Genomic DNA, 25265 nt, shown 5'->3' on the forward strand with positions numbered 1-25265 from the left:
CACAGAGGGTAGTCCGTGTATGGAATGAGCTGCCAGAGGAAATGGTGGAGGCTGATACAATTGCAACATTTAAAAAGGCATTTGGATGGGTATATGAATAGGAAGGGATACGGGCCAGGTGCTGGGTTGGAATATCTGGTCAGGGTGGTCTGTTTCCATGCTGTACATCTCTATGACTATTTGCTTAATTGGAGACCATGCTAAATGGAAGAGAACAAATACATAAAACAATAAAATTTTCACAATTTTAAATACTCGCATTAATTTTCAATTAATCAGTTATAATGAAAACAATTCTGAATTTTGAAGAATTTATAGGCAATCTTCATGAATGCATATAAACACAATGCAGTACACAAAGTGCATGTACATGCAAACAAAGGAACAATGAGGAAAGAAAGAAAGAACTGAATGTTGTCTCAAATTAAAAATACATGGAAACATATGAATGAAGAGCAGCCACATTCAGTAGTAGTCTACAATTTCTCGCTATTTAGACCAAACACTTTTCCTTCATTTTTCCCTCTGAAATGCGCAATATCAGTTGCCCAGATTATACCATTTATCATATCTTTGTCTACTTTACTTATCTATATCCATTTGTGGCTCTTTATGACCCTTCACAATTTACTTTCCTAACTATATTGCTGTTGTCAACAAATTTAGCCACTTTACCTTTGTTCTCTTCATCCAAGACATTCAATCAAATTGTTAAATGTCGAGACCCCATACTGATCACTGTAGTACACCACTAGTTAAATCTTAACATCTAGACCTATTTATTGCCTACTGACTCCTGTTAGCTGGCCAATGTACCATCAATTACCCCTCCACATGAGCTCTTCCTTTCTGCAATAACCGTTGATGTGACACTATATTAAATGCCTTCTAGACATCCAAGAACACCACATCCACAGGTTCTGCTTTGTCCACAGCATATTCTAAATCTTCAAAGAACTCCAATAAGCTAAATTTGGCAAATCAAATGGACTGTACTCGATTACCTTGATTTTTTTTCTAAGAGGCCTGCTATGACATTTTTAATAATAATTTCTAACAGCTTCCCTATGATAGATGTCCAGCTAATAAACCTGTGGCTTTTTGCTTTCAGTCTTCTTCTCTTTTTGAAAAGGGTCATAGAGTTACCTTCATATTTTTCAACCTAAATGGAATCTTCCCCAAATCTAAAAAATTTAGCAAAATTAAAATCATAACATTACTATCTCTCAGCCACTACTTTTCACACCACAGGACAAAGTTCATCAGGACCCATTGACCTATTAACATGCAGATTCAACAATTTCCTCAGGCCCAATTACCAAGTGGGTGTAATATTCTTGAGTTTCTCTCCCTTCCATTTCTTGATTTTTATGGGGGGGGTTACTTGTAATTTTGAAAGTGAACAACTTAGATACAATCCACTCTCTGTGTGAAAATGCAGCACCTCAGGTCCCTTTCAAATCTTTCTCCTCACCTTAAAATTATGCCGTCTAGTGTGAACTCCCCTACTTTGGGAAAATACCTTGGCTATTCACCTTATCTATGCCCCTCATGATTTTATAAACCTCTATAAAAATCACCTCTCAACCTCCTATACTCCAGTGAAACAAGTCCCAACCTATCCAGCCTCTCCTTATTACTCAGGCCTCCAGGCCTGGTAACATCCTTGTAAATAGTTTCCAAACCCTCTCCAATTTATTAATATCTTTCCTATAGCAGGGTGACCGAACTGTTCAAATTACTCCAAAAGTGGCCTCACCAATGTTCTGTATGATCTCAACATGATATTCCAATTCCCATACTCAAAGGTTTGGGCAATGAAGTGGAGTGTGTTAAATGCTGCCTTAACCACCCTGTCTGTGTGTGACATAAATTTTAAAGAAACATGTAACTGAATCCCTTGATGTCTCTATTTGACAGAACTACCCAGGGTCTTACCATTAACTGTATGAGTTCTGTTTGTTTTATCAAAATGGACTACCTCGCATTTAATTATTAATTAGACTTACAGTGTGGAAACAGGCCCTTCGGCCCAACAAGTCCACACCGACCCGCCGAAGCGCAACCCACCCAGACCCCTACATTTACCCCTTACCTAACACTACGGGCAATTTAGCATGGCCAATTCCCTGACCCGCACATCTTTGTGACTGTGGGAGGAAACCGGAGCACCCGGAGGAAACCCACGCAGACACGGGGAGAACGTGCAAACTCCACACAGTCAGTCGCCTGAGTCGGGAATTGAACCCGGGTCTACAGGCGCTGTGAGGCAGCAGTGCTAACCACTGTGCCACCGTGCCACCCATGTATTCACATCAATTTCCATCTGCCACTGTGTAGCCTATTGGCCCAATTGATCAAGATCCCTTTGTAATCTGACATAACTTTCATCACTTTTGACTATACCACCAATTTCTTTTGTACTCTAAAATATTAATGAGGGAGGAATTCATTATTTGCTTCTTTTTATATCCTGACCAATCTTCTAAACTGCTACACACCTCTGTTGAATCATTTGTTTTTTTCTTTAAGTTTGATACTGTTTTTAACTTTTTAGTTAACCACAGATGGCCCTGGAATTTTTCATCATTGGAAAATATTTCATATATTTTTAAATATTCCCTTAAAACGTGCTACTGCATTGCCACTGACCTATCCTTTAATCCATTTTGTCAGCTCACTTTCCCTGTGTCTACTTTCATACCTTCATAGCATAAGGTCCTTATTTAAGTTTAAAATGCTATTTTTGGATACAGATGAGCTATTGGCATGAACAAGTGATAACAAAATATAGTCCAAAAACATAAAAAACGGTTTTAAATTTTGGAAAATGCTGAATTTTGCCTTAGTGGGATAGTATCCATTCAATCTCAGTGCTTAACCACATTCAGACTAAATAACGACAAAAGCCTTGCAATCATTGTCTGAGTGTGGTGGAAGTAGAAATATTTAATAATTTCAAAACAAGACTGAATGGGCACTTGAAGGAAGCACCCCTGGATGGCAATGGGGATTAAACAGGGAATGAAACCAGATTTTTCCAGAGACTCAATGGCGAAATGCTGTGTCGTAATGACTTCATATTCTCCATGTTTCTATGGCCTCCGATCAAAGTATGAATTTACTGATATTACACTGCCTCAAATAAAGTGTAACATTGAGCCCAGAATTATAGGCATTTGGAAAATAAGTCATTTTATTGCAGTTCTATTAAGATCAAAGTTTATTTCTGCCAAAAAATATCCTCAACAAGATCAGCATTAAATTTTCTGTTTTTTTTAAATCCAATTATACATGAAATTTCCAAATATTTCTAGGGAGGTCATGGTTTAGAATTTATTGTTCAAACTTCAAGTAATTGTTGATGCGCATTAGTGTCTTCCTCATGCAAGGTACAAAGTCAAGATTTTTTTACATGGATTATTTAATGCAACAAAAGAAACCCCAAAATTGTCCGAATGTTGTGGCCAAAAGACAGACCGATTGAACACCTTTCACAACCTCAAAATCCCCAAAATGCTTTCCGTCATAGTTGTAGTACAGCAAAAGTGTGGTAATTAATTTGCATGTTGCATGGGTTATGGCAGCCCCTAAAATGATGACTAGCTAGCAACATGCTTGTGTTGGCACAAAGCTTAGCATCTCTCTCCCTCTTCAGAATAGTACAATGGGATCTTTTACGTCCAGTTGAAAGAGAAGTTAGGCTTTCAGTTAATCATCAAGATCATATCATTGTCCCAAAAGCACTTCCTCAGTCCTCCACAGGAGTAGTCAGCCTAGGCTCTTGTAGCCAAGTATCTGGAGAAAAGATTTGAACTCTCACCCTTCTGACTCAGAGGTGCATGTGTGTACGCATGTGCTTATGAACGTATGCCCACATGCATGTGCGCAAGTGCTTGTCATACTATGACAATGCCGTGACTTTAAGGGGTGTTTTATCCTAGTTTCTTTTTGGGAGAGATTGGGGAACAGGGCTGAGCCTGTATGAGAAGATAAACAACTTATGAATCCTTGTTTTTTTTTAAATTTAAAGTTAGAACAATAGAAGCAATCTGAGTGGGTGTGGTCAAGCTCTCACAGATCCAGGATTTTAGCTTCCGACAGTTGTTATTGGGGTCTCAGCAGGATTGGAAAGCAATGAATCTCTCCAGTCTGCTATACTCACTCTCCCTCAGAATTGTCTTTTGATGTTGTTTCCACCAGAGTTGGAGAGCTGCATATGAGACAATCTGGTTTCTGAATTTGCTTTTTGCCAAGGCAAATGTGCTTTGAGTTTATGGAACGTTACTATGTTGGAAGAATTAATTGTTACTATGTCTATCCAATAGAGTTTTCCAATAGAGTTGTTATTTCAAGTTCTTCTTTCTTTTATTGTATTTTAATTATACTGTTTGAATAAATTGTGTTTTGTTTCATGTCGGGTAGTTTGACCAATTGAATTGCATCTGAAACACAGCACCTGACATTTACCTTTTAAAATTAGTAGTAGTTAGGGTCTATACAACCTTCATAATATATTTTAAGAGGATCTGGTCCTGAGAGAGACAAATCTGTAAGAGAGAACACATGCATATACAACAGTCCCTGATCATGCTTGATGGCATGAACATTCGAACAAAGTCTTTTAAGTTGAGGAGATTGTTGCATTGAAGCTATAGCTGCAGTTCTGGCTGACCAGGAAACTCTCCCACTCTCAGATCACACAGCTGTAAATGAAAGTATTTACAGATTCATGATCAACCTGTGAAAGTGCTACCATCTGTTCCACAAATGACACTTGAAAAAGGTGGATGGTGATAATTTACTTCCTTCACTCTCTATAAATTTGTTTTTCTAAAAGCTGAGACATTGATTCCTACAAGGGCTTTTTTTTCACTCAACGTGATCCTATTTGCTCCTTTCATACTTGTATCTGCAGCATATTCATTGGTGCACATCTGCCCAGTGAAAGATGATAGTTTGACACAAAGGTGCGTGTGTTGTAACCATTCACTGATGTACTTTGTAAGCTATGTCACAGATTCCTGTGCTTCCCTACATGAATACCGTATCCAGTATACTCCAGTAATAGTTAAATTTTTGGGCTACTTTTTAAGGTTAAATTTATGTGGTCAACCATTACATGGATACTATTTTTAAGGGGCTGAGATTCATGCCCAACAAAATTCATCTATATCATTAGCAGAAGCCCAAGTGAACTCTAAAGGAATAAACAATGAATTATGGTAACTCTGAAAACCTGGAGTGGAACACCAAAGCCAGGGACTGGAAGACTGGGAGCAGAGCAGAATGACCAGCAGACTGGAAAGCTGGAGCGGGATGCGAAGGTCAGCACACTGACTCGTAAGTGTTGTTCTGTTATCTGTGAAGAACTAGGGTCAACTTTTACATGAGATATTTGGAAAATTCCAAAGTTAAAAATCACACAACACCAGGTTATAATCCAACAGGTGCAACTGGGAGCTTTCACAGCACTACTCCTTCATCAGGTGATTTGTAATTTTTAACTGTGTACACCCCAGTCCAGCATCTCCAAATCTTGGAAAATTCCAGATTATTTGGCCAAAAATAGGAGGTCGACTTTTACATGAGCTAGATTACTACACAAGTATATACAGTAAATAGTCCTATAGCCCTGTGTGCCACCAAGTCATTCTCCAATATACATATACAGATGAGTAAACAAACAGAATTCGAGTGAAGATGGAGAAATTTTAAATTCCTGCAGGTATTCTCTCTCAATATGGGAACCACCATACAATGAATCAATGTATGAAGATTAAACCAATCAACAACACAATGCAGCTTAGGAATCAGGTTAGGCCTTACCTTTGGAGTTACACTACAAATGTGACATCTGCTGAACTGCGAACATAGCCTCGCAGTAAATGACAAGTAACACATTTAACACATTTTAAAACGGGAAAGGGAAAGGTACTCACAAGGAATACTTAGCCATCCTTGTTCTTCCAGTAAGAACTTCAACCACATGTCATGGTTTAGTCCTAAAGGCAATGCTCCAGAAAGTATAAATCTGACCGTTTAAAAAGTATAAACTTTTCATAAGCTGCTTTCCAAATTTTCTTTACTCCTTTATTATACACATACCGGACTCCCAAGGTGTGGACTATTCGGAGGTAGATGTATTTTGGAATTGCCTTTGATAGGGACAGGGGTGCAAATATATTCTTGTCCTTACATTAAAAATCCACAATTAATACTCAATGGCAACAGAAAGACTGTTCCCAGGAGCAACTTTGACTCCAATGTATTGCCTTCCATCAATTGTTCAAGTGGAGGCTGCTTTGATTCATGCAATAAATGATCTTACATCATAGCTCATGAAAGTAAAATTCATGAAATGAAGCTAAATAGGTTGCATGTTATTAAAAGAGGATGGAGCTGCAAATTCACGAATTCTGAGCCTCAAGCCATTTCTTCTTAACTACAAACCAAAGAAAGAATACTTAAAACAAAACATCAAAAATATCCTTCCAGTCATGCAGGTCTTAATGATGATTTCATGCAAGGCTGCCAGGATTATCTGGGGAGCTAGTAAGAATCACTTTTCATTCCTAACTTTCTTAAAGTAGATTAGAATAAATGAGAAACGTGAATTCTTTGATAATATCGTTGATGAGCATTTCCTAGCTTCAGGACATGTGGCATATTCCAACTTCTCTCTTTCACACATTACTTCAACAAATATCTGGTAGCTTATATTTTTGGAGCACCTAATGAGACCACTTAGAGGCTGGACTAGCTTATTCTTCCTCTAATCATCGATGATACAAGACAGGAGGGAGCTGCCAACAGAGACTGATCATAGATCACAGATCCGGAAAGTGTGTTCATCCTGCTATTAGAGTTAATTTGATCCTGTCTGAAGAGTACAGACTATATCAAGCTGATCATTCAAGAAAGAATGTAGTAGACCCAGTAATAAGGGTGGTCAGAGTTGACATACATCACTAGAATACAGCTCTGGACTTTTGATCCCAAGGCATATACCATAAGATGGGAAATTTCACATCTTGGAAAAACGTATCCAGGCTTTTACATTGCAGGACAGACTCAAGCCTACCATCCTTAGATGTAGAGCAGAGGTGGACAAAAGGGATGACCAAACGTCTGGGCATGCTATTTAAAAGGAGAAAGTGAGGACTGCAGATGCTGGAAATCAGAGCTGAAAATGTGTTGCTGGAAATGCGCAGGTCAAGCAGCATCCAAGGAGCAGGCCATGCCCAAAACGTCGTTTCTCCTGCTCCTTGGATGCTGCCTGACCTGCTGCGCTTTTCCAGCAACACATTTTCAGCTCATGCTATTTAAAAGGCCTGGCTTTGTTCATTGGGAATTTACTTCAAATTTTGCTTAGAGATTCGGCTCCCTAGCCCCTATCCTTTGTACTAGGCCACCTATCTACTCTGCGAAAGTGAGGACTGCAGAAACTGGAGAGAAGAGTGGAGAGTGTGATGCTAGAAAAGCACAGCACATCAGGCAGCATCCGAGCAGAAGAATCAACGTTTCAGGCCAAAGCCCTTCATCAGGAATGAGGCTGTGAGCCAAGGGGGTGGTGAGATAAATGGGAGGGGGGTGGGTCTGGGCGGAAGGTAGCTGAGAGTGTGACAGGTAGAAGGAGGTGGGTATAATGGTGACAGGTCAGAGAGGAGGGTAGAGCAGATACATGGGAAGGAAACTGGGCAGGTAAGGACAGGTCATGAGGGCAGTGCAGAGTTAGAAGGTTGGAACAGGGATTAAAAGGTGGGGGAAGAGGAAATGAGGAAACTGGTGAAATCCATATTTATGCCGTGAGGTTGGAGGATCCCGAGTCAGAAGATGAGGTGCTCTTCCTTCCGTTAGGGAGTGGCGATGGAGACAGCCCATGACCTGCATGCCCTTGGCGGAATAAGAGGGGGAGTTGAAGTGTTCAGCCATGGGGCAGTGGGATTGGTTGATGTGGTTGTCCCAGAGATGTTCTCTGAAGTGCTCGTGAGTAGGCGTATTGTCTTACCAATATAGAGAGGACCGCATCGGTAGCAACAGATACAGTAAATGACATGTGTACAAGTGCAAGTAAAACTTTGAGGAATGCTCCTATGCGGCCTTGGACAGAAGTGAGGGGGAGGTGTGTGCAGGTTTTGCAATTCCTGCAGTGGCAGGGGAAGGTGCTGGGAGGGGAGGGTGGGTTGGTGGAGGGGCATGAACCTGACGAGGAAGTCATGGAGGGAGCAGACTTTACGGAAAGCCAAAGGAGGTGGGGAGGGAAATATCTCTCTGGTGGTGGGGTCCATTTGTAGGTGGCAGAAACGATGGACGATGACACAATGTTCAAAGAAACCTCGATTATCCAAACAAGATGGGCGGGCATTATTTCTTTAGGATAATCGATTATTCGATTAATTGATTCAATGCCTCTCCTCTGGGGTCTGGAGTTTTCTTAAGTTTCCTTTTCCCCCTCTCTCTGTCTCTGCTCAGAAACAAACCCCGAAACACACGTCTGTGCAAGGGACCTGCAGCATTACTGAAACCCCCCACCCCAATCAGTTCAAAGGGATTGACACTTGATAAGTCTGCTCCCCTTTCAGGAGACTAGGCAACAGTATGCTGCCCACGAGTCCCTGTTCGCCATCCGTGCACCCAAACCCATCCAATGCCAGCCTCCCACCGACCATTCCTCCACCTCCTGGGGCAGCTGGACTGGACAACAGTAAGACTGCTGCTGCCTTTGGGGGGGGGGGGGGGGGTGAGTCTCAAAATAGTGTGTGCGCACACACCCCTTTTTACTGCAACCTTTTGACAGGTTCCACCTTTGCCCTGTACAGGACAATGTTGGAAAGATTATCTGGGGAAAGGGGGTTTGTGTAGACCTCCAGGCAGAGAGAGAGTGAGAGAGAGTGAGAGAGAGTGAGAGAGAGTGAGAGAGAGAGAGTGTGTTCAGTCATTTGGAGACTGGACTCCCATTGATGTGTAGGACTGTTCTCAGCAGCATTTCAGTAAGCAGAGTTCATTTTTAATTATTGTGAACAAAAGATACAAACAGGGTTGAAACACCTGATGTAATGTTTCTATCGGGACCTTGAGATTTTCTTCGGATAATCTGAAATTCAGATATTTGATATTCGGACAATCAAGGTTCCTCTGTATATGGAGTTTGGTGGGGTTGGGGGTTCTGTCCTTGTTGCATTGCAGGGGTGGGTTCGTGGGCAGAGGTGCAGGAAGTGGATGAAATCTGCTCGAGGGTATCACTGACCACGTGGGAGGAGAAATTGCAGTCTTTAAAGAAGGCGGCCATGTTCTGTAGTGGAACTGGTCCTCCTGGGAGCAGATGCAGCAGAGGCAAAGGAATGGGGAATAAGCGATAGCATTTTTACAGCATGCAGTGCGGGAGGTGGTTGACTACCCTCCCCCCACCCATCGTTCCCTCCATGACTCCCCCGTTCAGGTCCATGCCCTGCACCAATCCAGCCTTCCCTCCCTGCATCTTGCTCTGCCACCGCAGGAATTGCAAAACCTGCACCCACACCTCTGCCCTCACCTCCATCCAAGGCCGCAAAGGAGCCTTTCACATTCAAAGTTTTACCTGCACTTCCACACACTATTTACTGTATGATTTGCTCTCAATGCAGTCTCCTCTACACTGGGGAGACAGGACACCTGCTCGCAAAGCGCTTCAGATATCTCCAGGACACTCACACCAACCAATCCACCGGCCCATGGCTGAATACTTAGACTCCCCTTCCCACTCTGCCAAGGACACACAGGTCCTGGGCCGCCTCCATCAACACTCCCTAACCACTCAACACCTGGAGGAAGAATGCCTCCTCTTCTGCCTCAGGATCCTCCAACTCCACAGCATAAACATGGATTTCACCAGTTTTCTCATTTCCCTTCCCTCCACCTTATCTTGTTTAAATCTTCCAACTTGGCACCGCCCTCATGATCTGTCCATCTTCCTTCCCACCTATCCGCTCCACCCTCCTCTCTGACCTATCACCATTGCACCCATCTCCATCTAACTGTCACACTCCCAGCTATATTCCATCCAACCTCACAACCTGTTCATTTACCTCACCACCCATAGCTCACAGCCTCATTCCTGATAAAAGGGCTTTTGCACGAAACGTTGATTCTCCTGCTCCTTGGATGCTGACGGACCTGCTGTGCTTTTCCAGTGTCACATTCTCGACACCCACTCACTCCCCATATCAGCCTTATGCACACTCGAAGCCAACAACACAAACCCATGAACCTTAATCCTTAAACCCTTTGTGGCAACTTACCCAATACCCACCATCAACAGACTTCAAGAGCCAATTTGAAATAAAACAAAACAAAGGGTGAAATGTCTAATCGCACCTTCAACATATTATAAATGACTTCCAATCATGAAATCTCAGGTTAAAGTTACGGCAGTCATCTCTCTGTCATAAATGAAGATGAAGTTTGTGACTTTTAGCTCTGTTACAGAGTCAATCCCTTAAATATGGTTTCTGAGCGCATACACACATTTAAAACTGTTTTGAATTTTTATTTCCTGATGATAATTCCTCAATCGTCTAAATTAGTCCCATGCATCATTTTTTTAAGCCAAGAAAATTTCAGGGTAAAAGCTCTTAAAGTCTTTCTCGGAAAACAGGCTCTGTGGTCTTCGTTCCCACCAAAACCCTCTATTTCAAGTCCTAAAAAGTCTTTGACCTAAAATTCTAGAGGAGTACTCCTTAAGGAAGTACTCTTCATGTCAATATATTAGAAAAAATTGGAGAATAACAGTGTACACAACAGGAACTGCATCCGCCCATGACAAAGAGGCACCTCCACAAGAATTGGCAAGTAGAGGAAAGCCATCTGGAGTAACTCAAGAATAGCAAAGCATGTTTAGTATAAACTCTTAAAAGAAAGGTGAATATTACATCTCCCCATTAGAGTGACATGGTTGAAATTTTATTCATGGCATGTAAAAACTGAAATTGAACAAAAATTTACAAATGCAATTTAATCCTAATAATGTTGGTGACAATGAGAAAATAGGAACAGATAGTTGAGAACAAGTTTGATAGGGGTATTCAAAATCATGATGGATGTGGGCTGATTGAGAAAATACTTGCCAACTGTGGAAGAATAAATAACAAGAGGGCACAAATTAAAAATGAAGCCAATAGAAGCATGGCGATGAGGGAAAGAAACTTTTCATGCAGGAAGTAATAAGGATCTGGAATGCACTCAGAGAGCATGATGGAGGCATGTTCAATTGAGGCATTTAAGAGAGAATGGGATTACTGAAAGGAAGAATGGGGAGAAGGTGGGTTGTAGCACTAGGTGAACTGCTGCTTTGGACAGCCAGCACAGATAAGATTGGCTGACTGTATAAGTCGAGGTAAATGTTTAATGGAATTATATTTCTTTAGCAGGCATTTTTATTTAAAAAGGCCAAACTCAATTTGCTGGTTTTGTCAATGTAGTTCTCGATCTAAAAACATGTTTTTATTCAATTATTTAAAACATTGATTCATGGATAGACAAGATCTGGGTAACTTCTGATAAATATTATTTGAATGAAACAATAAACTCAAATGAATAAAAGCAAATTACTGTGGATGCTGGAATCTGAAACCAAAAAAAAGAGAAAATGCTGGAAAATCTCAGCAAGTCTGGCAGCATCTGTAAGGAGAGAAAAGAGCTGATGTTGCGAGTCTAACTGACCCTTTGTCAATGATACTGAATTGTGGTGAATAATTAGCTTTGTCATAATGCTAGGCACTGTTGGCCTCTCTCAGGCAAGTAAGCTGTCTGCTTAATACTACCAACCAGACATCATTGGCAGATAATAAATTCCACTGAACTCTAAAATGTTATTGGATGTGGCTTTAAAGACATCATACAATAAGGAAGAGGTCCCACGCTTATCTCAAATCCAGGAAGGAAAACAATAACAAAAGCAGGAGCTGCTTTGTGGTTGTCCTCACATTCATTGAATTTAATAGTCAGTTCAGAGTCAGGTGTTTCTTTTTTCATTTCTTGACCTCAATCAGCAAGATTGGCCAGAGTACAAAAAGAGGAGAAAAGGAAGCTAGGTTTGAGAAAAAAAAACATCAGGGTGTATGGAATAAAAACATAGTAGGGTTGTAGAGGGAGATTGCAATGTGGAGTGCAGCGGAGATATCTGATCACAGAAGGTGGGGATGGACCCAGTGGTTACATAGAAAGGCATCTGGAGCAACAGCTTGACACTTTCAAGATAATTCAATGTTGACCTACTAGAATGAAACTATGCCTCTTTCAGGAGATATCAGTTGCAGTGGCCTATCAGGATTGCATACTGTGAATATCACCAATTAAGCTGAAAATGCTCAAAGGGACAAACTCAATCATATTGCATTTAACTAGGGAGTTGCTTTCTCCAAGACATAGGAAACCCACACATTCCTGTTGCACCCTATTTTTGGCTTCCCTCCCTAGGAGAATAGCTCCAGAACCAAGTTGTGAGCCTCCTGTAATTGATAGACTCAAGTCCTGTGCATTGTGTCAAAATACGGTGATACCTGCAAATGGAAAGCTAGACAGCTCATTATTAATTATTGAAGATGTTTTCTGAAAAGCACATTTTTGGAAATTGGACATGTCCCAATGCATCCATTTCATTTTCTTCAAAAACTAAAGTACCTCAAAAAATCTCTTCAATGAAAGACAATTTCAATTTTGTTACACAATAATATTTGTCATCATACCAGGTTTGCAAGTGAACTTTATACAAGTTGTTTTTTCACTAGCATCATTAATTTTTCCAAAGATTTACTATGTTTCATCTTTATTGCAACACCAAGTTTTTTTATTTAGAACAATTTGTTTTGCTGAAATGCAATATTCAGAGACATGATTAATTACATGCAAAGGATAGTTCTGCAGGGATTTCAAGCCACAAAATGCACTCATTTCACCAAAAAACGGGCAACTTTGTTATTGCTGGGGAAAAGCTGGTTAATAATGCTGATGTGATTTTGACATGGACAGGCAAGCATGACTTCTTGTAATTCAGATCTCAAGATTCCTTTCGAGTTTATGACAGAAGTCCAGCACTACAAGAACGTGCTTATTAAACCTTTACCTCCTGACGACTTGGGACCATCTGATCCTGGAAAGTTACCCTGTGACGTAACAACCTCTCCCGGGGAGGGGGGGTGATTTCACTCCCACCTTGCTGTCATGTGGGAATTAAGAAAAGAAGAGTCATGGTGTAAGAAAGGAAATCATTGGCAATGCAGTGTGGTATTATACTATTAGCAAGCAAATAACAGGAGCTTTTCAATTCCTGTGATTCAAACTGCTGCAAAGTGACAATTCACTAATAAGCAACCGTCTGTAACTGGTAGGGATGAGCGCTTGACCAAACTGAAAACCCAAAGTGGTCAGAATTTAAGATTTGAATTTATTTATAAAGACTTGAGATCTTGTTTATTTTAATTTTGTAGCTGTAGCTCCAATAATAGCACTGAATGTACTTTAAAGAAAATATTTTTTGAAGATTTGATTCTTGGTTGAATTGTTGAGGAACAGAATATTGCTCTACATTCCTTAAACAGGAATTGCTAATCTTTAGTGACCTCATGAGGACTGTCCGATTATTGATAGCCTGATGATTCAAACATTAAGTGTTTTGTGGTTTGTGAGCTGGTTATAGGCTTATGCTAAAAATGTTATATAACAGGGAATTATGTATTTCTATTTTCACAGAACTGTAGGCAGTTCTGGGAAAGGATAACAAAAGAGAGGTGAGCAGGGAGATAAGAAGTTTTCAATATGCGACGGCCATGTATACATTTTGGTTCAATAGCAGTGTTGAGTGGAATTATACTAATCAACCATAGGCCTAAGCTCTGCAGAGCTTGCCATGTGTTATGTGATCATTCATTTCCGGTACTGTAACAATTTTGCATGTGATATGATATATAAAGTCTCAATAAGGAAACATACTTCTCTTGATAAATCAAGGAATACAGCATATGTATTCTGGGCTGTCAGGACTGTTCTTTGCCTTGACTTTTACGAACAGAAACTTTCATTTTCCAAAGCCAAAATTCAAACGCTCATCCCCAATGAATAGTGCAGGAACATTATTGCATTAATGTGGGGGGCTCCCATCCAATTTCAATACTCAATTTTGGTTTTCAGCATAATTTAAACAATGAGATACCACTTCCACAATAAATCCAAATAAATACACAAATATCCTGCACTTTCACAACATTTTGCAAGCAGCATTAATTTGAAGTATTACTTAAGTATGAATTTCACAAATCTGTTAAGTGAATAACAGATTAAGTGAATCATATAGACAAGTAGTAGAAATTGAATAAGAAATAAAATATCAAAAAGAAATAAATCAAGCATTTAAAGACATAGGCTCCTTTTAATTAAATAGATTTCTTAAAATTCCAAGAGCACATGCAGTGCAGCATATGTAAAGCCATTCTGACCCCTCCCTGAGTTTGGAGGGAGGTTAAGCTATTACTTTCAAATGATTAGCTAATATTGCAGAAGCAAAATGAGAAGTGAGGCACAGATGCTGCAAAAGGCAAAAATCAGGAATGAAGTTTCTGAAAGAAAAATGCAACAATCCAGGCTAGAAGGAATCAAAGCATCATCACAAAAGGTCAGTGTTATTCACTTGCTGAAGTATTCATCAATATTTTTGACCATTAAACCTTATTGATTTCACGTCACTTGTCACTTGACTACCCGAGGTAGTCTTACCTGGTACTACCAGTGACACGTTTATGGGCCAAATAATACAGAGACGATTGCAGGTTTGTTGCTTTAGAATTTTATAACAGTTTGACCATAATGAGATTGTTTTAAACATAGGAAGAAGAATTAGTCATTCAATTCTCAAGCAGACCTCATTTTTTACTCATTCAATTCTTGAGCCAGAACTGCCATTCAATGAAATCAAGGTTGATCTATGACTAAACTCCAGTTACCTACTTTTGAGCCATATCCCTTAATAAAACTTTGCTTATCCAAAATGTAAATATTAGACGTAAAACTGAACTAGTATCCATTGTAGTTGGTGGAAATTGTTCCAAATATCTTGCACTCTTTTTTTTAAAAAGAGTATCTCTCCTGATTCGAATAGCCCTAATTTTGGATGTAGGTTTGCTCGCTGAGCTGGAAGGTTCATTTTCAGACGTTTCACCTCAGGCCCACTGATGATGTTACCTAGTAGGGTAACGAAACATCTGGAAATGAGCCTTCTAGCTCAGCGAGCAAACCTACATCCAAAAACTCAACCTGAGCTACAAGTCTTCTCAAAACTCGCTGTGGCTGTAATTCTCAGACTATGGATCCAAGTTTTAGAATGCCCAACCAGTCAAAGTAATTTAACTTTACGTAGCCTTTCTTTTCCTGTTAATACCTTGAAGACTTTGATCAGATCACCCCTTAATCTTTTATTTTCTGGAGAGCGCAGGCCACATTTGTATCCCAGGAGGCTCAATTCCACCATAGAATACACCAGATGGCCTCCCACATGGTCGATGATGCCCTCCAACACATCTCATCCACTTCCTGCACCTCTGCCCTCAAACCCCACCCCTCCAACTGCAACAAGGACAGAACCCCTGGTCCTCACCTTTCACCCCACCAACCTCTGTATATATTACATCATCCTCCGCTATTTCCACCACATACAAATGGACCCCATCACCCCTATTTGTCTTCCCACCCCTATCCACTTTCCATAAAGACCATTCCTTCCGCGACTTCTTTGTAAATCCACCAACCCACTTTACCCTCCCGGCACCTTCCCCTGCCACTGAAGGAATTTCAAAACCTGCGCCCACACCTCCCCCCTCACCTCCATCCAAGGCCACAAAGGACCCTTCATCAGATTTTACCTGCACTTCCACATGTCATTTACTGTATCGGTTACTCTCGATGTGGTCTCCTTAACACTGGGGATACAGGACACCTACTTGCAGAGCGTTTCAGGGAACATCTCTGGGACACCCGCACCGCCCCGTGGCCGAACACTTCAACTTCCCCTCCCACTCCAAGAACATGCGTGTCCTGGGCCTTCTCCATCACCACTCCCTAAACACATCCTCGTCCTCCGCCATGGGACCCTCCAACCAGATGGCATTAATGTGGATTTCACCAGATTCCTCACTTCCCCTCCCCCCACCTTATCCCAGTTTGAACCTTCCAACATGGCACCACCCTCATGACCTGTCCTAACTATCCATCTTCCTTCCCACCTATTTGCTCCACCCTCCTCTCCGACCTATCACCATTACACCCACCACTATCTATCTATTGCACTCAGTTACCTTCCCCCCACCACCTCCACACCCCTCCCATTTATTATTCTACCCCCCGTCTCACAAGCCCCATTCCTGATGACGGGCTTTTGCCTGAAACGTTGATTCTCCTACCCCTCAGATGATACCTGACCTACTGTGCTTTTTGAGCACCACACTCTCAACTCTAATTTATATACTGTCTCCTCACAACTTAAGACCTGAAGTCCAAGTTTTTTGTGTTGTAAACTTATGTTATGCTTCTTCCAAGGTCAATTTATCATTCCTAAAGTGTGGTGCTGCTCACTGTACTCCAAGTGGGGTCTAAACAGGGTTTTGTACAACTACAATAGAACTTCTATATCCTTGTTCTCCAGTCCTTTAATCATAAAACCACCATTCTATTCACTTTCTTGATTATTTTCTGCACTTGTTTATGGCATCTAAAGATCTATGCACCTGAACTCCCTAGTCTCTTTGAGCATCTGCTGTATTTAACTTTATATCAGCTAGAAAGTACCCTGATCTATCCCATTTTCATCCAAAACAGATAGATAATCTCCCACGTACTTGAACTGAAGTCTACCTGCCACTGTTTTGCCCATTCACTTAGTCTATCATTATCCCTTTGTAATTTTATGTGGTCATGCACACTGCAGACATGCTACCTGTGTGTCATCGGCAAATTTAGATACATGACTTTCTATACCATTATATCTAAATTGTTAATAAATCATGCAAATAATAAAGCCCTATCACAGATCCTTGTGTAACACCACTGGCCACATCCTGCTAATTTGACTACCTATCTATAATCCCTACTTTCTATCACCTGCCACTGCACAAATTTCCAAGCTGTGGCAGTAATTTGCCCTCAATTCATGGGCTTTTTCCTTAATCAACAATTTCTTGTGTGGAACTTCATCAAATCCCTTTTGGAAGTCATATAAACAACATCCATGACATTGCTTTGTCCAGTACTTTAATCTACGTTCATGATGTTTATCAGGCATGATCTACCCATCATGAATCCATGTGGCTCTCTCTGATCAACTGAAAATTTGAGGTGATTAGTTTCCACATCCTTGATTGGTGGGGAAATTCTTGGCACGTACACAGCTGTTTGACTAACTGATCTGAAATGCTGGGTTTTCCTCTTTCACACTTCTTTTCAAAATTGATTTATGTAATTTTCCAATCCAAAGGGATGACTCATGTATTTAGGAGAACTCAAAAGATTACAGTTAGCCTTCACTTTATGTAACTATAAAAGTTCTTATTGATTTTGATGCCCCTGGCAAATTTCCTTTTACAATTCCTTTTAGCAGCTCTTATAAACGGCTTTGTGGCTCTTTGCTGGTCTCTGTATCTTTCTCATTTAGCAGATCTGTGCTATTTCTTACATTTTTTATTATCCTATCCCTCACCTTTACAATTGCCCATGGCTGTTACCGCAACACCCCCCACCCCACACACACGCGCACACACAATGAAATAGAGCTTTTCCCTCTTGGTGGTATAAACCAGTTTTGTATGGTGTTAAATATTTCTTTAAACATCCTCCACTGTTCTTCACTTGTTTACCCTTCAGCAGACTTTTCTCATTTATTGTAGGCAGTTTCTATTTTATCACATTAAAGTCTGTCTTATCTAAATCTAACATTCTAGTAACTGATTTTGGTTTTTTGCTTTCACACACCACATTGAACTCGATCATGTTATGATCGCTATTTGATAAATATTCAAACACAATTAAATTACTGATTAAATCTAGCTCATTACTCATCACTAAATCCAATATTGCTTGTCCCCTTGTTGCACCCAGGCCATATTGCTTTAAAAAAAACTATCCCAGATACACCAAGAAACTCACGATCTTTCAGACACGATTGTCTGCCTCTGCCAATATTAAAGTTTAAAATCTCCCAGTAATAATAATCTGTAAAACATTTGCCTGATTTCTGCATTTAAACAATCTAGCACTTCTGAACTGCCACAAGGGGGTCTACACACAATGGCTATTAAAGTTTTGGATCCTTTACCATTCCTTAATTCCATCCATACAATATCCACTAAATGCATTCTTTTATACTTCAAATGGTGTGGGAGGATTTTTTTTTCTCATCAGTAAGGCTACTTCACATCCTCTGCCATTTTCCCTGACCATCCTGCAAATCTTATAACCTCATGTATATGCAGCTCTCAGTCCTGACCATTCTGCAGCCACATCTCAGAAGCGGGGCTAATATCTCAATCCCAAATTTGAAACTGTTGCCTCAGCTCATTTAATTTATTCCTTACATTCTATGCATTTATCTACTAAACTCTTCTTCAAGCCTAGATTATAAACTATCCCTCAGCGCTGATACTTTATTCATCTGTTTATTATTTATCTCTTGCAGTTTAAATTAATACACTTAAAGGTCTAACATTATCTGCCATACCTGAAGAAGGATTCCTGACTGTTTTTACTCCGTTCTCTTACTTGATTTTGAAATTCAAATCGACTTCCTATGAGCCCTCTTCCACAATTTACAAATTAAAAGTCATTGTCACCAGCCCATTTAGCCTTTCTGCTAAGACACTGAAGATTCTGTTTTCTGCTCTATCTTTTCCCTTTTTTTTAACCTTTGTCTCAGCTGAACGTGGCTCTTTTAAAGATGGCTAAGTTCCATATCTAAGGCGTGCATGTCAGATGGTCATTTGAGTCCAAAGACTGCAATCTGTTCTCATCCAATATTCAGGTTTTTGTGAACAGAACTCATTCTGAATAATCAGGACTGAAGACCCTTTTCTTAAAATTCTTCCCCAAAAGATCATTCTGCAAGCATTTGCAGTCCAACACAAGAACAACTGGTGGTACAGTGGCTAGTGCCAGAAACCCACATTCTCCAATGTCTGCATTGGTTTTCTCCAGGTGCTCTGGCTTCCTCCTACAATCCAAAGATGCACAGGTTAGACAAATTGGCCATGTTAAATTGCCCATAGAGTTCAGGGATGTGTAGGGGATTGGGGTGTAGGTGGGATACTCATTGGAGGGTCAACGTGGACTTGTTAAGACAAATGGCCTGGTTCCATAGTGTAGAGATTCCATGAAGCTCATGAACTCCCCTCAGTGATTGAGCCAAACATTTTCAGATGTCACTGTCAAGACACTAAAATTTCCTTTTATCATTTTAATGCTTATTTCAGATGTGGTCTGGAGAGCTTTGGTTGTTATAATATAAATATAACATCAGCATGACAACAAAATAGAATGATGGTCAAAAGTATCCTCAAACAGGAGATCTGGATAAATGCTGGGTCTGATGTATTAATCATCCTGAGCTGGTGCCATTATTCCATGGTTAACCTTCATCTGTCGCATTTTGGGTGTCTCAACATAGAGATTACTTCAATGAGTGTAACAGATTTTCCTAGACTGGAAATGAATTTCATTCCAAATATTTGGAGCAAAAGAAAAAGGAAAATAAGTAAAATTGCAATCGCTCATTAATTGCTGTGTTTCGTTTAAAATTCAGATAGGAAATATAGAAAAAAAACCCAACTGTTTAAGCTCATATTCATTCTACTCCACTGATTGATGGAGCCTCATTATTTTAATTGCATCTGTCCTTGTATTCTCAGTGTAGACTAGAATAAATGATAAATGTTCTTTTCAAATCGGATCCAATCTAAATAATTACAATGACATAGTCAATCACCGTTGGATGGTTAACTTGTTCTGAAATAAAACCATTTGAAAGCAAGATTGCATTCCAGACAACTGAAAGACATCTCCCCTCCGAAAAGAATGTAACCTTTCTAATTTGGTTCTGATCTAACAACTATAGATTCCAACTGTCTAAGTGTCTGAAGCAAACTGATCAACATTTATATAACAGGTGAACAATCCAATACTGGCAGCTTTTAGCCACTCTAAAACTCAGATTGCACCGTGGTTTTTATTTCAAGCTTTTTTTCAAACTTTTATCCATACTAAATAACTGCAATCTTTTACATTAAATCAGCATTTTAAAAATCTTAACTGTGGGCTCATTAGAACCACTGTATTAACCTTTCCATTATTTTAATTATCATTAGACGCTTGTCAAGGAGGAAACTGGAATTTCAAATAGAAGTTTGTGGAAATGCACAAGAGATTTTTTTTTTAATATCCACACACAACATGCTTGACCATATATGGAGAATTCCAACTTCAAAAATAATAAATGAGCTTTATGCTGTCATACAATACCTATAAATCTTGCTGATATACATCATTCATGATCGCTCAGTTGAACAAAACCCAAAAAAGCTGTTAAATGAACTGTGAACTGTTCATTCTGTAGTAATTTGGCAAGAGTCTGTATTGATGACAAAATATTCACTGTAATAAATGCTATTTGCACTTGCCACTGGAACAAATTATTTCCTAATATTTTAAAAATTGCTTATGACATTTAATTTTACTTCATGATTACAAAATTATGAAAAGAACATTTACTTTTTATGTGAGGGATTCACTGTGAAGTAAAAATTCAGATGGATCCAACTGATTATCCACTGACTTTGCCTTTCAGCAGTGCACAAATCTCTCCCACTGAATTCCTAACTTGCAGTCCCATGGTCTAAAACTCTGCAGAAGTGTTTGCACCCATGCCCCTGTCACAACACTTTCCTGTCTTTGTATTCACTCATGGGATGCCAGCAAGCTAATACGGCCACCATTTGTTATCAAGGACAGTTAGGGGAAACAAAGTGATGCTGATATTTAAAAATCACAACACCAGAGTATAATCCAACATGTTTATTTAGAAGCACTAGCTTCCTGAGTGCTGCTCCTTCATCAGGTAGTTGCGGAGTATACTCTATAGGATGCTACCTGACCTGCTGCGCTTTTCCAGCAACACATTTTCAGCTCTGATCTCCAGCATCTGCAGTCCTCACTTTCTCCACGTATATAACCACCTAAAGGAGCAGCGCTCCCAAAGCTCGTGTTGGACCATAATCTGGTGTCACGTGATTTTTTTAAAAAACTTTGTCCACCCCAGTCCAACACCGGCACCTCCAAATCATGGTGGTGTCCTGACCTTTTGAATTACTGTTGATAATTTGTAGGATGTGTTTAAGGTTTGAAGCTTTAGGATATTAACCCAGCCAGAGAGAAAGGGACACAGCCCAAGTCATGATGACACGGGGCCGGGAGGAGAATTTGCAGTCGGTGGAATTCCTATACATTTGCTACCCATTGTCCTTCTAGGTGGTGGAGGCTGCACGTTTGTAAGATGGTGTTGAAGGAAGCTTGGCAAGTTCCTGCAGTGTATAGTGTAGACAATAAACGTTACAGCTACTGGTGAAATGAGGAATGTTTACGGTGGTAGAAGTCATACCAATCAAGTGGGTAATCTTATCCCGTCTGTTAAGGAACAGGAAATATACCCATTTAGAAGAAAATGGGCTTATCAGTGATAAGCAGCATGGTTTTGTGCAGGAAAGGTCCTGTCTTACAAACCTAGTAGAATGCTTTGAAGAGGTGACAAAGTTGATTGATGAGGGAAGGGATGTAGATGTCATATACATGGACTTTAGTAAAGTATTTGATAAGGTTCCCCATGGTAGGCTGATGAAGAAGGTGAAGTCAAATGGGGTCCAGGGTATCCAAGCTAGATAGATAGAGAACTGGTTGGGCAACAGGAGACAGTAGTAGTGGAAGGGAGCTTCTCAAAATGGAAACCTATGACCAGTGGAGTTCCACAGGGATCCATGCTGTGACCACTGTTGTTTGTGACGTACATAAATGATTTGCAGGAAAGTGTAGATTGCCTCATTAGCAAGTTTGCATATGACACTAAGATTGGTGGAGTAGCAGATAGTGAAGGGGACTGTCAGTGAATACAGCAGAATAGAGATAGATTGGAGAGTTGGACAGAGAAATGGCAGATGGAGTTCAATCCGGACAAATGAGAGGGGATGTATTTTTGAAAGATGCAATTCCAGGGTTAACTATACAGTAAATGGAAAAGTCCTGGGAAAATTGATGCACAGAGAAATCTGGGTGGTCACGTCCATTGTCCCCTGAAGGAGACAACACAGTCAGTAGAGTGGTCAAAAAGGCATACGGCATGCTTTCCTTCATCAGACAGGGTATTGAGTACAAGAGTTGGCAGGTCATGTTACAGTTATATAAGACTTTGGTTCGGCCACCTTTGGAATACTGTGTACAGTTCTGGTTGTCACATTACCAAAAGGATGTGGATGTTTTGGAGAGGGTGCAGAGGAGGTTCACCAGTATGTTGCCTGGTATGGAGGGTGCTAGCTATGAGGAGAGGTTGAATAGGTTATTGTTATTTTCATTGGAAAGGAAGAGGTTGAGGGGGGACCTGATTGAGGTCTACAAAATCATGAGAGGTGTAGACAGGGTGGATAGCAAGAAACTTTTTCCCCAGAGTGAAGGACTCAATTACTAGGAGTCACGAGCTCAGTGAGAGGTGACAAGTTTAGGAGAGGAGAGATATACATGATGGGTGCCTGGAATGCATTGCCAGCAGAGATGGTAGGGGCAGGAATGATAGCTTCATTCAATATGTATCTAGACAGAAACATGAATGGATAGAGAGTAAAGGAATGCAGATCCTTAGAAAATAGGCTGTAGATTTAGATAGAGGATATAAGATTGGCACTGGCTTGGAGGGCTGAAGGTTCTGTTCCTGTGCTGCAATATTCTTTGCTCTGAAGTTTTGTTGAAGCTGGACTCCTCCTGGCAAGTGGGAAATGTTCCAACGCATTCCGTACCGGGACCTTTTAGATGCATAAGCTTTGGGAGGTCAGGAGATGAACTCTCAGAATCCTGATCTCTGATCCATTCTATAGCTGCATTATTTAGAAGGTTGGTTCTGTTAGGTTTCGAATCAATGATAATCCACAGGATGCTGACAGTGGATGATTTAGCAAGATGCTAACGCCGCTGAACATCAAGGGAAATGATTAAATTCTCATTTGCTTGACAGCCTTTATCTAACACTTGCGTGATGAATGTTAATTGCCATTTTGCCAATTCAAGTCTGAATTCTGTCCAAATCTTACAGCAGGCATTTCATCAGGTGGGGCATCATGAGTGGTCCTGAATACTGTGCAATCATTAGTGGACATCCCAACTTCTGACTTTATGGCAGTACAAAAGTCATTGATGGAGATAGTTGGAAGTAAAGCAGGACCCGAAAAAGTTCATATTGTGATGTCCTGGAATGGAGACGGTTGATCTCCAACAGCCACAACAATTGGAATACAATCAGCAAAGAATTCTCTCCAATTTTGCTGGAATTTGTTTATTCCCTATTCAGTGAAATTAGAACATTAAAAAGAAATAAAATCCCATGGCTTGAGTCCATATCATTCAATACAATCATAGCTGGTTTTCTATCTCAACTGCATTTTTCTGCCCATCCACTCCTCATGTCCTTTAATTCCCTTCAGCGTTAATATATCCAATGATTCACAGCTATTGGAGTGAAGAAATTTCCTTTCATTTTATTTGGAGTATCAAGGGAACTCTTGGAAGATTTGGAGCCAAAATGGTCCTGATGGGACCCAAACCAACAATCAATGAACAGGGTATTGCTGCATAAAGTGATTTATGATGGCACCATCAATGACACCTTACATTACTTTCCAGATGATTGAGTAGACCGATTGAGCAGTAACTGGTTGGAATGGATTTATCCCTTTGCAGGCAGAATATATCTGGTCAATTTTCCACATTATTGAATGTCAACTAGAAAAGATTTGTTAGAATTGTAATGATAGTTATTTTCAATAATTAACCAGTTTACAAATTTACAGATCAGATTAAACAATTATATTTAGTTTAATTGTGGTTGGTCTTAAAACAGAAGGAAACCACATGGCACAGGTGAAAAGGAAAATAATTTATGGTTTGTTGTTGCTCAATGTAAATTTAGGCTAAGGTAAAAAGAGTTTTTACTCACCACAGGGTTCTGTTTTAATTTGGTTTAGATTTGGTACCAACGTCACATTTTCCCACATGATATTCCACTGGCCAAGTTTTTGCCCACTTACTGAACTTGTCAATATTCCGCTTCAGACTCTTCATATGTTCCTCACTAATTGCATTCCCAGTTGTTTTTCAGTCATTTGCAAATGTGGCTACATTTCAATTTCACTATTCTCATCCAAGTAATTAATCGATACTGTAAATGACTGCAGCTCTAGCACTGATCCCTGTGGCACTCCATTCAGTAAAAAATGCCACCCTGGAATGCCCCCTTATCCCAATTCTGTCTTCTATTAGTTAGTCAATTCCCTTGTTAATGAAGGAAGATGCGAACATAAAGACTTGTTTGCCTTTCGGTGTTGTATACCCTAAGTTGTCCAATGCAAGTAGTAATCCAACAACATATGTTATTTAAAGAAAGTAGAATCTACAAAGTAGGTAGCCATATTTCACATTGGCTGGGAATTTCCATTTTTAATTTTAAATGTTGATGGAGAGAGGGCTCCTGCCCGCCCCAAAAAAGAGACTATCTGGCAAATTATGTACCAACCATAAGGCTTCTCTCACATCACCTGATGGACTGAGATGCCCTACTTCACAGTACCTAAAGCTACCAGCCAATTGGAGAACAGCAGCTACTGGCAGCTGCAAAGCCTTGGAGGCCCAGGCAGTAGAATAGCCATAAAGACCAGGACCAGCCAGAAGGTAAATTACATTCTTGGCAGTGAATCATAGGGTGGGTGTCACAGAGTGGGGAGCTCAAGGGATCGGAGACAAGGGCAGGATAATGGCTTTCGTTGGCTGCCCTCTGCTCCTCCATTCATATTCACAGATTTGGACAAATAAAAATTTCCCCTTCCCGGCCAAATTTGGTTGGCTGTCTGGCAGGCAGGCAGGCAAACCTCCCCTCCCCCCGCCGCACTCCCCCTCCCGTTCCCAGCCTTAAGGAGACAGCATTTTTCTTGACTGCTGGAATGCTG

Source organism: Hemiscyllium ocellatum, chromosome 1 (genome assembly GCF_020745735.1).
Source record: "Hemiscyllium ocellatum isolate sHemOce1 chromosome 1, sHemOce1.pat.X.cur, whole genome shotgun sequence".
Classification (NCBI taxonomy): Eukaryota; Metazoa; Chordata; class Chondrichthyes; order Orectolobiformes; family Hemiscylliidae; genus Hemiscyllium; species Hemiscyllium ocellatum.